This window comes from Pseudophryne corroboree, unplaced genomic scaffold, assembly GCF_028390025.1.
Source record: "Pseudophryne corroboree isolate aPseCor3 unplaced genomic scaffold, aPseCor3.hap2 scaffold_191, whole genome shotgun sequence".
Lineage (NCBI taxonomy): Eukaryota > Metazoa > Chordata > Amphibia > Anura > Myobatrachidae > Pseudophryne > Pseudophryne corroboree.
In genome coordinates, this window is record NW_026968548.1 from 697,873 (window position 1) to 710,819 (window position 12,947).

Sequence of the window (12,947 nt, forward strand, 5' to 3'; positions counted from 1 at the left end):
ATAACCCAGAGGTAGGCAGATTGAAACTATCCTTTGCTATATGCATTTTTTTTTTGTTCATTAAAGTAATCCAAAACTGGGATTGATATTTTAGCTTTTATTTTTACTTAAAGTACAATAACTTTTACCATTTTAATTTGTTTTAGTGCAAATGGCATATCAGCAGTCAGCACTAACTGGTGACATGCCATTTGTACAAGTAAGCCATGTGTGACTAATATATAAACATACTTTATTAAATAACACCTCAAACTATCATACCCAGGATTCAAACCTATAACCTGTTGAATTCTAATCAAACACCCTACCCATGGAGCTACTTGATCCTGCATCTTTTCTAACCTCCAAAAACAGATTCAGTTGCATTTTCCAGCGTGTTTTGTTTGCGCCTTTGCAAATGTCTTACATCGACAAACTTATTTAGTACTATTTTGCAAATAGGGTTACATTGTCGCAACATTGTGTTCCCTAATTGCTTGATTTTTTAAATGCAACAATTGATAAAGACACCTGATAATTGCTCTGTGGAGTCTTATTTTGTGTTTTGTGTTTAGTCTTTAGATCTGAATTTGAATGTACTTGTGAACTAACTTAATTTCCTACTTCTAAATTCATTCCTAAATTCACTACTTACATGAATCCTGTAGTTGGGCATTTTGGGACTTCGATTGTGGGCATTGTTTTGTGTCCAGACCAGCAGCAGGTGGTGTGCATTTGCTGGAAAGGCATCGAAGACCTCCGATATGCTGCATCTCCTGATGTGTGTCTCCCTCAAGTGGCTGTCAGCAAATGCCTGCTAGACACCCCATTCCAAGCTGATTGTGACATCATGGAACATGCATCATAGAACAGGCATGCTAAAACATGGGTCTTCAACCTGCGACCCTCCAGCTGCTGTGGAACTACACATCCCAGCATGCCCTGCCTCAGTTTTAGCATACCTTAATAGCAAAACTGTGGCAGGGCATGCTGGGATGTGTAGTTTCACAGCAGCTGGAGGGCCACAGGATGAAGACCCATGTGCTAGAGCCAAGCCGCAGGTACATTGAATGCTAGCAAGCTGAATATTTAAATCCTTTTTGTTCCGCAGCATTCCAATGCGGAAGATTCCATGGAACCAGAGATCCTTCCATTGAGAAGGACATGCTGCCTGGATGACTACACTGTGCAAATTAAATCACGGAGCCAGTTGGCTTGTGGGTGGCTCTGGTGACTGGGTGGTTGGGTGGGTGGTGTGTCGGAAGTGGAGCGCATGCAAATGATTGTGTATCATCCAGCTAGTGAGAGAGAAAACTCATGCAGGAGTGTTCCTGCTTGTCAGTGGGTTATGCACCTTGCCAGACGTTAAATCTACATAGAGCAGCTGGAGGGGACAAGAGCAGGTTTGCAAAATATAGATAGAAGAGCATATATGCTGGCGCATTCTCCATGATTGTGTCAGCTTATGTTTTGGTGCACTGCACTTTCCTCCACTAAGTTTTAGCCATTTTTGTTAAGCTCAAGTGTAGTTGCTTCTCGGCCTTTTGGCTGTGATCTTGTATCGTGGTTGAAGGGTCTGCTGGAGGGAGGGATTGTTTTCTTCATTGGCGAAAGACCAAAGATATTCCAGGATGGAAGGCTTGGGAACACTATCTGTTTTTCAGTTGTGGAAGAGCACAGAGGTCGGATTGGACTACATTCTATAGTAAAGGATATCTTTCTATTTATTGACCCTCCCCTTATATGTGTCTGTGTTACAATAAAGCTTCGGTTTTGTGAATCCCTCACCCTCTTACACTCCACACCCATAGCCTTATTAACTGTTGTATTATTGTATACTTTAAATGTATAGTGCAGTTCATGATTTATAGTGTAGACTGGCCTGTGCTGTAGTTCTTGAACTGTACTATACCGTCAGCATTTGTATTGTGTTTTGGCTGTGCTGCAACACTGTATTTATGTGTGCAATGTTTATGTATGTTTTTTTTTAATGTCAATAAAGACTGCTTTTTCAAGCCAATATCTGAAAACAATCAATGTTTATCTTTGATGGCAATAAAAGTGGTATGATATTTGATGCTTTTGAAATCCAATATCTGATATGTCCCCTATCTGGGAACCATATATTAAATGGCTTTTCAGAAAAGGGAGATGGGAGAAGAGCTTTCATTACTTGTAGGACCGATGCACATAAAGAAGCAAAAAAACATACATAAACATTACACACATAAGTACCGCGTTGCGGCACAGCCAAAACACAATAGAAATGCTGATGGTATAGTACAGTTCAAGAACTACAGCACAGGCCAGCCTACACTATAAATCATGAACTGCACTATACATTTAAACTGTACAATAATACAACAGTTAATAAGGCTATGGGTGTGGAGTGTAAGAGGGTGAGGGAATCACAAGCCCGAAGCTTTATTGAAAGACTGACACATATAAGGGGAGGTTTAATAAATAGAAAGACATCCTTTACTATAGAATGTAGTCCAATCCGACCTCTGTGCTCTTCCACAACTGAAAAACAGATAGTGTTCCCAAGCCTTCCATCCTGGAATATCTTTGGTCTTTCGCCAATGAAGAAAGCAATCCCTCCCTCCAGCAGACCCTTCAACCACAATACAAGATCACAGCCAAAAGGCCGAGAAGCAACTACACTTGAGCTTAACAAAAATGGCTAAAACTTAGTGGAGGAAAGTGCAGTGCACCAAAACATAAGCTGACACAATCATGGAGAATGCGCCAGCATATATGCTCTTCTATCTATATTTTGCAAACATGCTCTTGTCCCCTCCAGCTGCTCTATGTAGATTTAACGTCTGGCAAGGTGCATAACCCACTGACAAGCAGGCACACTCCTGCATGAGTTTTCACTCTCACTAGCTGGATGATACACAATCATTTGCATGTGCTCCACCTCCGACACACCACCCACCCAACCACCCAGTCACCAGAGCCACCCACAAACCAACTGGCTCCGTGATTTAATTTGCACAGTGTAGTCATCCAGGCAGCATGTCCTTCTCAATGGAAGGATCTCTGGTTCCATGGAATCTTCCGCATTGGAATGCTGCGGAACAAAAAGGATTTAAATATTCAGCTTGCTAGCATTCAATGTACCTGCGGCTTGGCTCTAGCACATGGGTCTTCATCCTGTGGCCCTCCAGCTGCTGTGAAACTACACATCCCAGCACGCCCTGCCACAGTTTTGCTATAAGGTATGCTAAAACTGAGGCAGGGCATGCTGGGATGTGTAGTTCCACAGCAGCTGGAGGGTCGCAGGTTGAAGACCCATGTTTTAGCATGCCTGTTCTATGATGCATGTTCCGTGATGTCACAATCAGCTTGGAATGGGGTGTCTAGCAGGCATTTGCTGACAGCCACTTGAGGGAGACACACATCAGGAGATGCAGCATATCGGAGGTCTTCGATGCCTTTCCAGCAAATGCACACCACCTGCTGCTGGTCTGGACACAAAACAATGCCCACAATCGAAGTCCCAAAATGCCCAACTACAGGATTCATGTAAGTAGTGAATTTAGGAATGAATTTAGAAGTAGGAAATTAAGTTAGTTCACAAGTACATTCAAATTCAGATCTAAAGTCTAGGTAGGCCTCACGTCCTGGCAGCCGCCAGCATTTAAAAATGCCTTGATTAGAGGTACGGAATTAAATGTAGATAAGAAGTAGACACAAAATAAGACTCCGCAGAGCAGTTATCAGGTGTTTTTATCAATTGTTGCATTTAAAAAATCAAGCAATTAGGGAACACAATGTTGCAACAATGTAACCCTATTTGCAAAATAGTACTAAATAAGTTTGTCGATGTAAGACATTTGCAAAGGCGCATCCAAAACACGCTGGAAAATGCAACTGAATCTGTTTTTGGAGGCTAGAATAGGAAATGTGCATCGGTCCTACAAGTACTGAAAGCTCTTCTCCCATCTCCCTTTTCTGAAAAGCCATTTAATATATGGTTCCCAGATAGGGGACATATCAGATATTGCCTTTCAAAAGCAGCAAATATCATACCACTTCTATTGCCATCAAAGATAAACATTGATTGTTTTCAGATATTGGATTGAAAAAGCAGTCTTTATTGACATAAAGAAGCAAAAAAACATACATAAACATTACACACATAAGTACTGTGTTGCAGCACAGCCAAAACACAATACAAATGCTGTCGGTATAGTACAGTTCAAGAACTACAGTACAGGTCAGCCTACACTATAAATCATGAACTGCACTATACATTTAAACAATACAATAGTTAATAAGGCTATGGGTGTGGAGTGTAAGAGGGTGACGGAATCACAAGCCCAAAGCTTTATTGAAAGACAGACACATATAAAGGGAGGATTAATAAATACAAAGATACCCTTTACTATAGAATGTAGTCCAATCCGGTCTTTCAACTCTTCCACAACTGAAAAACGGATAGTGTTCCCAAGCCTTCCATCCTGGAATATCTTCAGTCTCTCGCCAATGAAGAAAACAATCCCTCCAGCAGACTCTTCAACCACAATACAATATCACAGCCAAAAGAGCGAGAAGCAACTACACTTGCGTTTAAACAAAATGGCTAAAACTTAGTGGAGGAAAGTGCAGTGCACCAAAACATAAGCTGACACAATCATGGAGAATGCGCCAGCATATATGCTCTTCTGTCTATATTTTCCAAACCTGCTCTTGTCCCCTCCAGTTGCTCCATGTAGATTTGACGTCTGGCAAGGTGCATAACTCACTGACAAGCAGGCACACTCCTGCATGAGTTTTCTCTCTCACTAGCTGGATGATACACATTCATTTGCATGTGCTCCACCTCCGACACACCGCCCACCCAACCACCCAGTCACCAGAGCCACCCACAAGCCAACTGGCTCCGTGATTTAATTTGCACAGTGCAGTCATCCAGGCAGCATGTCCTTCTCAATGGAATAATCTCTGGTTCCATGGAATCTTCCGCATTGGAATGCTGCGGAACAAAAAGGATTTAAACATTCAGCTTGCTAGCATTCAATGTACCTGCGGTTTGGTTCTAGCACATGGGTCTTCATCCTGTGGCCCTCCAGCTGCTGTGAAACTACACATCCCAGCATGCCCTGCCACAGTTTTGCTATTAAGGTATGCTAAAACTGAGGCAGGGCATGCTGGGATATGTAGTTCCACAGCAGCTGGAGGGTCGCAGGTTGAAGACCCATGTTCTAGCATGCCTGTTCTATGATGCATGTTCCGTGATGTCACAATCAGCTTGGAATGGGGTGTCTAGCATGCATTTGCTGACAGCCACTTGAGGCAGACACACATCAGGAGATGCAGCATATCGGAGGTCTTCGATGCCTTTCCAGCAAATGCACACCACCAGCTGCTGGTCTGGACACAAAACAATGCCCACAATTGAAGGCTCAAAATGCCCAACTACAGGATTAATGTAAGTAGTGAATTTAGGAATGAGTTTAGAAGTAGGAAATTAAGTTAGTTCACAAGTACATTCAAATTCAGATCTAAAGACTAGGTAGGCCTCACGTCCTGGCAGCACCCAGCATTTAAAAATGCCTTGATTATAGGTAGGGAATTAAATGTAGATAAGAAGTAGACACAAAAGAAGACTCCACAGAGCAATTATCAGGTGTCTTTATCAATTTTTGCATTTAAAAAATCAAGCAATTAGGGAACACAATGTTGCGACAATGTAACCCTATTTGCAAAATAGTACTAAATAAGTTTGTCGATGTAAGACATTTGCAAAGGCGCAAACAAAACACGCTGGAAAATGCAACTGAATCTGTTTTTGGAGGTTAGAATAGATGCAGGATCAAGTAGCTCAATGGGTAGGGTGTTTGATTAGAATTTAACAGGTTATAGGTTTGAATCCTGGGTATGATAGTTTGAGGTGTTATTTAATAAAGTATGTTTATATATTAGTCACACATGGCTTACTTGTACAAATGGCATGTCACCAGTTAGTGCTGACTGCTGATATGCCATTTACACAAACATGCCATGTGTGACTGTATATGCATTTAAGGAGGGCACCCCTGCAATACCACAAACCATTGAGTGTCAAGTATACTAGATATATCTTCATATCTCATGTGCTTTCTCTGAGACCAATCTTGTTATGCCCCTTCCCCACAAGGCATGCGCCTTTTGTCCATATTGCAAAAATGGGGGGGAGGGCATATAATTCTCTGTCACAGGGCACCAAAAAGTCTAGTTATGGCTCTGGTATGCATTATGTAATCTGGCAGACCATCTCTCCAACACTGGCTGGTTGGAATAGAAATCCGGTTATCTATGTGAGCAAATGACCATCAACGATTTACTCTCAAACACTAAAAAATTGACAAAAATGGTCCCCTAAACAAATTGGTTAAATTTTGGGTTTAACCAATTTGTGTAATGACCATTTTTGACCACTTTTCTAGTGTTTGGGAGCAAATGGTTAATTGACATTTGCTCCTATACATTACCAGATTTTCATTCCATCCATCCAGACTGGATAGATAGCCTGACAGATAATTGTGTAGTGTACGCCCAGGATAACTGTTAGTCATGCTTTATTTTATGGCGGCACATAAATGGGTGGACAGATCCAGGGCAAGCACTGCCCACTCATGCATAGTTGTCAACTGATGTGAAGTTCCAGGGGGCAATCTCAGTTATAAAGAGAAGTATCTGGAAATTGTCCCTAGTTAAAAAAAAAAAAAATTTTTTTATCAACTCCATTTATTTAGTATGATATCCCAGGTGATAGGATGCCGGCAGTCAGAACAACATACTTTATTAAATAACACATCTCAAACTACCATACCCAGGATTCAAACCTATAACCTGTTGAATTCTAATCAAACACCCTACCTATTGAGCTATTTGATCCTGCATAAAAATTGTGAACATTATATGAAGCTATTGGTACTTTGCAAAAAAAAAGAATCAGCATTACAACGCAGCAGATCCATGCAGTTTGCAGCCACACACTACATGTATCTGCTCAGCCACAATGCTGATTATTTCTTCACAAAGTACAAGGTGAGCTCCAAACAGAATTCTCTAGCTTAGAATTATACCTTTCTTTGCCAAACCTAGAAGTCGGGCCCCCCACCCTGGGATCCCCCAGAGGGAGGCCTGCACCGTCATGCGGCAGGCTTGTCCGTTTTGGAAGCAGGCTGATGGGCAGCCCAGGATTGCTTCAGTCTGGGCTTGGCAGGTATGGAAACATGAGCTTGCTTTGGGTATGCCTGACCTTGGGTACGCTTTACCTGGAGGATGAAAGGGCCAAGAAAAGTACTTTTAGCCTTCTGCGTGGTAGGAGTCATACTAGGTAGGCAAGCTGTTTTAGCAGTAGCCAGATCAGCTACAATCTTATTGAGGTCTTCTCCAAAAGGAGATTCAACTGAGGCAGCACAAGGGAACTCTCATCTGGGGACAACAACTGCAGGGAGAACACATATTTTCAGATGAACATGGTAGGGCAGAAGGCTGCCTAATACTGAAGCACCCCCAAACAACAAATCAAATGCAACTTACTTGACAGAGATGTGCCTGAGCAACGGCCCTCCCCAGCCCTATCCCAAATCATACTTATTTTGCATAGGAGATACCATGGTCATGAAGATTGTTCTCCCAGGGTTAGGTTCATTCATTGCATTCTGGGTATGCTGACCCCTGTGATTTCCCCAAATGTGGGAAACTCGACTGCATTATTTGTGGTAGTGGGGGACTGTGATTGTGCTTTCCTCTGGTCAGCTCTGGTAAAAGTCAGATTTCTTTGTCTCAGATCTTCCTCTAGCCTTGTTCTTCTTTCGAGAGTTCCCTTGTGCTGCCTCAGTTGGATCTCCTTCACTTGACAGGGGGGTGCCCGAGCAGCGACCCTCCCCAGCTCTAGCCCAACTCCTACTTACCTGCCAGGTGAGATACTATGATCATGAAGTTGCTTCTCCCAGGGCAAGGCTCACCCATTGCACTCTGGGTGTGCTGCCCCTGCGATTTCCCCAAATGTGGGAAACTTGACTGCATAATTTGAGTTTTCCCTGGTCGGCTCTCATGTAATTCAGATCTCTTTGTCTCAGGTCTCTCTCCAGCCTAGTTTGCTGTCTGGTTCCACTTCTTTTTTCTTGAGCCCCTCCCTTCTATACCCTTGTGCACTATCCTGACTTCTCCTCCCGTCTGCTTACTTTGTGCCTCCCAATGCACAATGCAAACTACGGGTAGTGCTGCAGGGCCCACACCCTTTTACTTGCTTTACAGAGCAGCTCTGGAGCTGTTACAGTGCCCAGCTGCTGCAAGAAATCAGCTTGAATGCTTCAGGGGCTGGGGAATGGCCAACATGAGCCCCACACCGAAGGAGGGTGGGGGTGCTTAATGCGAACTAGGGGTCATCCAAGCACCACAAAAGGCCTCCATGCCCTGCACGCTCCTTTTCTCTTTTCATATGCAGACGAGGGTTGAAGCCAACTTTGACCCACTGCTTGGATGACATCACCATATTCAAATCCATCTGCTGCAGGCCATCCCCCAGGAATGCTTGCACTAGTTGTTGCATTTGGTTTGTTGTTTGGGGGTGCTTCAGTATTAGGCAGCCTTCTGCCACCCCATGTTCATCTGAAAATATGTGTTCTCCCTGCAGTTGTTGTCCCCAGATGAGAGTTCCCTTGTGCTGCCTCAGTTGAATCTCCTTTACTTGACAGAGATGTGCCTGAGCAACGGCCCTCCCCAGCCCTATCCCAAATCATACTTATTTTGCATAGGAGATACTATTGTCATGAAGATTGTTCTCCCAGATTTAATTAAGTGATTTTATAAAAAACAGCTAGGAAGCACAATTTAGCAGTGGGTTGCAGAGAAAAAAATAACATTTTAAACCTACCGGTAATTTTTTTTCTCGTAGTCCGTAGAGGATGATGGGGACTCCGTAAGGACCATGGGGGATAGACGGGCTCCGCAGCAGACATGGGCACTTTAAGAAAGACTTTAGATCTGGGTGTGCACTGGCTCCTCCCTCTATGCCCCTCCTCCATACCTCAGTTAGAGAAACTGTGCCCAGAGGAGACGGACAGTACGAGGAAAGGATTTTTGTTAATCCAAGGTCAAGATTCATACCAGCCACACCAATCACACCGTATAACTTGTGATATACTACCCAGTTAACAGTATGAAAACAACATAGCATCAGTCCAAGACCGATGAAAACTAACATATAACCCTTATGTAAGCAATAACTATATACAAGTCTTGCAGAAGTAGTCCGCACTTGGGACGGGCACCCAGCATCCTCTACGGACTACGAGAAAAAGATTTACCGGTAGGTTTAAAATCTTATTTTCTCTTACGTCCTAAAAGATGCTGGGGACTCCGTAAGGACCATGGGGATTATACCAAAGCTCCCAAACGGGCTCCTGCGGATGACTCTGCAGCACCGATTGAGCAAACAGGAGGTCCTCCTCAGCCAGGGTATCAAACTTATAGAACTTTGCAAAGGTGTTTGAACCCGACCAAGTAGCAGCTCGGCACAGCTGTAGTGCCGAGACCCCCGGGCAGCTGCCCAAGAAGAGCCCACCTTCCTAGTGGAATGGGCCTTGACTGAATTAGGCAACGGCAATCCCGCCATAGAATGCGCCTGCTGAATCGTGTTACAGATCCAGAGAGCAATAGTCTGATTTGAAGCAGGGGTGCCAATCTTGTTGGCTGCATACAGGACAAACAGTGCTTCTGTTTTTCTGACTCTAGCCGTTCTGGCCACGTAAATTTTCAAAGCCCTGACCACATCAAGGGACTCGGAATCCTCCAAGTCACGCGTAGCCACAGGCACCACAATAGGTTGGTTCATATGAAAGGATGAGTCCACTTTTAGCAGGAATTGAGGACGGGTCTGCAATTCCGCTCTATCCATATGGAAAACCAGATAGGGGATTTTATGTGATAAAGCTGCTAATTCCGACACTCGCCTAGCGGAAGCCAAGGCTAATAACATGACCACCTTCCAAGTGAGATATTTAAACTCCACCATTTTAAGTGGTTCAAACCATAACCTTAACACCACGTTAAGGTCCCAAGGGACCACCAGAGGTACAAAAGGAGGCTGAATATGCAGTACTCCCTTCACAAAAGTTTGTACTTACTTCAGGAAGAGAGGCCAATTCCTTTTGAAAGAAAATGGATAAGGCCAAAATCTGAACCTTAATAGAGCCTAATTTTAGGCCCAAATTCACTCCAGTTTGTAGGAAGTGAAGGAAGTGGCCCAGGTGGAATTCTTACGTATGAGCATTCCTGGCCTCACACAAAGAAACATATTTTCGCCATATACAGTGATAATGTTTAGATGTCACGTCCTTCCTAGCCTTTATTAGCGTAGGAATGACCTCATCTGGAATACCCTTTTCCGCTAGGATCCGGCGTTCAACCGCCATGCCGTCAAACGCAGCCGCGGTAAGTCTTGGAACAGACAGGGCCCCTGTTGCAACAGGTCCTGTCTTAGAGGAAGTGGCCACGGATCTTCTGTGAGCATTTCCTGCAGATCTGGATACCAGGTCCTTCGCGGCCAATCTGGAACAATGAGAATTGTTCTTACTCCTCTTTTTCTTACTATTATCAACACCTTGGGTATGAGAGGTAAAGGAGGAAATACATAGACCGACCGGAACACCCACGGTGTCACTAGGGCGTCTACAGCTACTGCCCGAGGGTCTCTTGACCTGTTGCAATACCTCTGTAGCTTTTTGTTGAGGCGGGACGCCATCATGTCTATCTGGAACAGTCCCCACCGACTTGCAATCTGTGCGAAGACTTCCTGATGGAGTCCCCACTCTCCTGGATGTAGGTCGTGTCTGCTGAGGAAGTCTGCATCCCAGTTGTCCACTCCCGGAATGAACACTGCTGACAGTGCGCTTTGATAAAGCTAAATATTTATCTTAGTTAAAACCCTTTGTGAGGTCTAAGAACACTGTACGCTATTTGCGTATGGAGTACCGTAAGGGTACGCTCGTTGCGTAACAATCGCTTAGCCGTGGTCGAGACGCTCAAGCGTCACGTTCGCTCACGGCCAAGAGATCACAGGCAGGCACGCTATTGGCTGCTGACTAACGTAATGGTTCGCTATAGCGTAACGGACGCTGTATCGGGAGCGGGCTGCTCGAGCGATACAGACGCTCACGAGAATACGCTGTTGGTATCGGGCACACTTATAGGTGAGCGACTACCGTAATGCTACGCTATCAGCGTAGCGGACGCTCGAGACCACGAGGAGATCACGAGCGGCGCCGACGCTCACAATGTTAAACCTTTATGTCTAAACCACAAACAATGTAATTTGCTGTAAAACCTTAGTGTAGAGATAGGGTGTAAATGCAACACTGTATAACCTTATTAACTCAAAAGCTGTTCGAGCGTCACCGACGCTCTGAGAATACTTAACACTATAAGAAATACACAAATACCGTGCTTAGGGTCCAACGCCTAATATATATATTATGAATGTTATACTTGCAAAAGAATTAATACAATACAAGTCATACACTACAATATAACATAGACTAACTAACCAGGTAACTACACAGTAAATACAATACAAGTACGTTTAAGAGAAAATGAGAGAAAGAGAAGAGAGAGAGAGAAAGATATGGCCCATAATAACAAGAAAAGACAATATGATTACGGAGAAAACTTACGCACAAAGGAAACGATCGCATGCGCCTCTGGACATCCAGCTCCCGATTTTCAGCAATGATAACCGATGAAGAGTGAGTGCTGGATGTGATCGGCCTGTCTATTTATGCCCCACACACAATACAATTCAATGGTCCCTACAATCTCATTGTTCATTGGACACAGGAATTCGTCTTCGCATTATAACAAAAGGTCATAGGTTGATTCATACAGGTGGGCTGTGACTATTTCCAACAGCTCAGGTGGGAGGGAAACTGGGTTTCCCGCCGCATGGATAAGTAAGTGCAAATACAGTAAATGTTCATAAACTTCTTATGTCCATAACTATTCGCACGAGCGATTGATCCGCTTCAAACCAACACCGGAATATTGCTAATTAAATACTCTTCCGATGGATACTAAACACCACTGTATTACTCCTGTCTGACCCTTCGTATCAAACAATGAGGGATCTCTCTGTCCAGGAACATACTACATTAACTAAACTTTCAGAATCTATCAAAGGGACCATAATCTACAAAATGCATTATATGGTGAAAATATGTAACGAAAGAGTCGCCCGCTAGACGCACACAATCTCTACCGTAAATGTGCATACCGTGCGCCTGCGGGTGCCCGCAACAGCGAGTATGCGCACGCACGGTAGAGCGCACGCATGCGCAGCAGGGACACATATGAGGTGCAAATATGGCAGTGTGCATCGTGATATTTTTCTGACTTTGACAGTCCACCCTTTGGCAGTCAACAATAACTGCCACTTCCTAAAACATTTCAAAAAGAGAAAAATATATGTCAGGGGTTAATACATTTACATGGTTGGGTAGGGGAGGAGAGGAGAAGGTAGGAAAAGGGTATGACCTAGTGAGATAGCAGAAGCATGTGTGTATGAATCCATGTTTGGGGGGTCATGTATCATCGTGCCGTACGTGTTTTAAATCAAGCTTTGAGGTATTGCGAAGTATACATTTGAATTCCTTCTTATCCCGTGGTACGGGTCTGTGGATGGGCTGTCAAACTTTACCGAGCTTTTTTCGGATTTTGGTTGTAACAAAAATGGGGAGCACATTTTAGTTGATGATACATGAATGGGGGAATATGTGATTGCTGATATCTGTGCCTGTATTCCCTATACTATGTGTGTAATTACCTGAAGGTTGTAGAGATGAAGAAAATACATAGTTACGGTAAATGCAGTGGTATTCTATGTCAGGTTAATGAACATTCGTCGATTGAGGTCTTGTTTGGTGTCTGTTGAATGCAGTCTTCTTTGTGCTTTTGCCCATAAGGTGCGAGCA

The 12,947-nt window shown here is 43.8% G+C and overlaps 2 non-coding genes across 2 annotated transcripts; both read left to right on the forward strand.

The window, feature by feature from the left end:
• Positions 1-7,568: 7,568 nt before the first annotated feature.
• On the forward strand, positions 7,569-7,732 carry LOC135003881 (U1 spliceosomal RNA). The gene has a single exon (XR_010204761.1). It is a non-coding gene; the product is annotated as a U1 spliceosomal RNA (small nuclear RNA).
• Positions 7,733-7,884: 152 nt separating this feature from the next.
• LOC135004075 (U1 spliceosomal RNA) lies at positions 7,885-8,047 on the forward strand. The gene has a single exon (XR_010204944.1). It is a non-coding gene; the product is annotated as a U1 spliceosomal RNA (small nuclear RNA).
• The last annotated feature ends 4,900 nt before the right edge of the window (positions 8,048-12,947 follow it).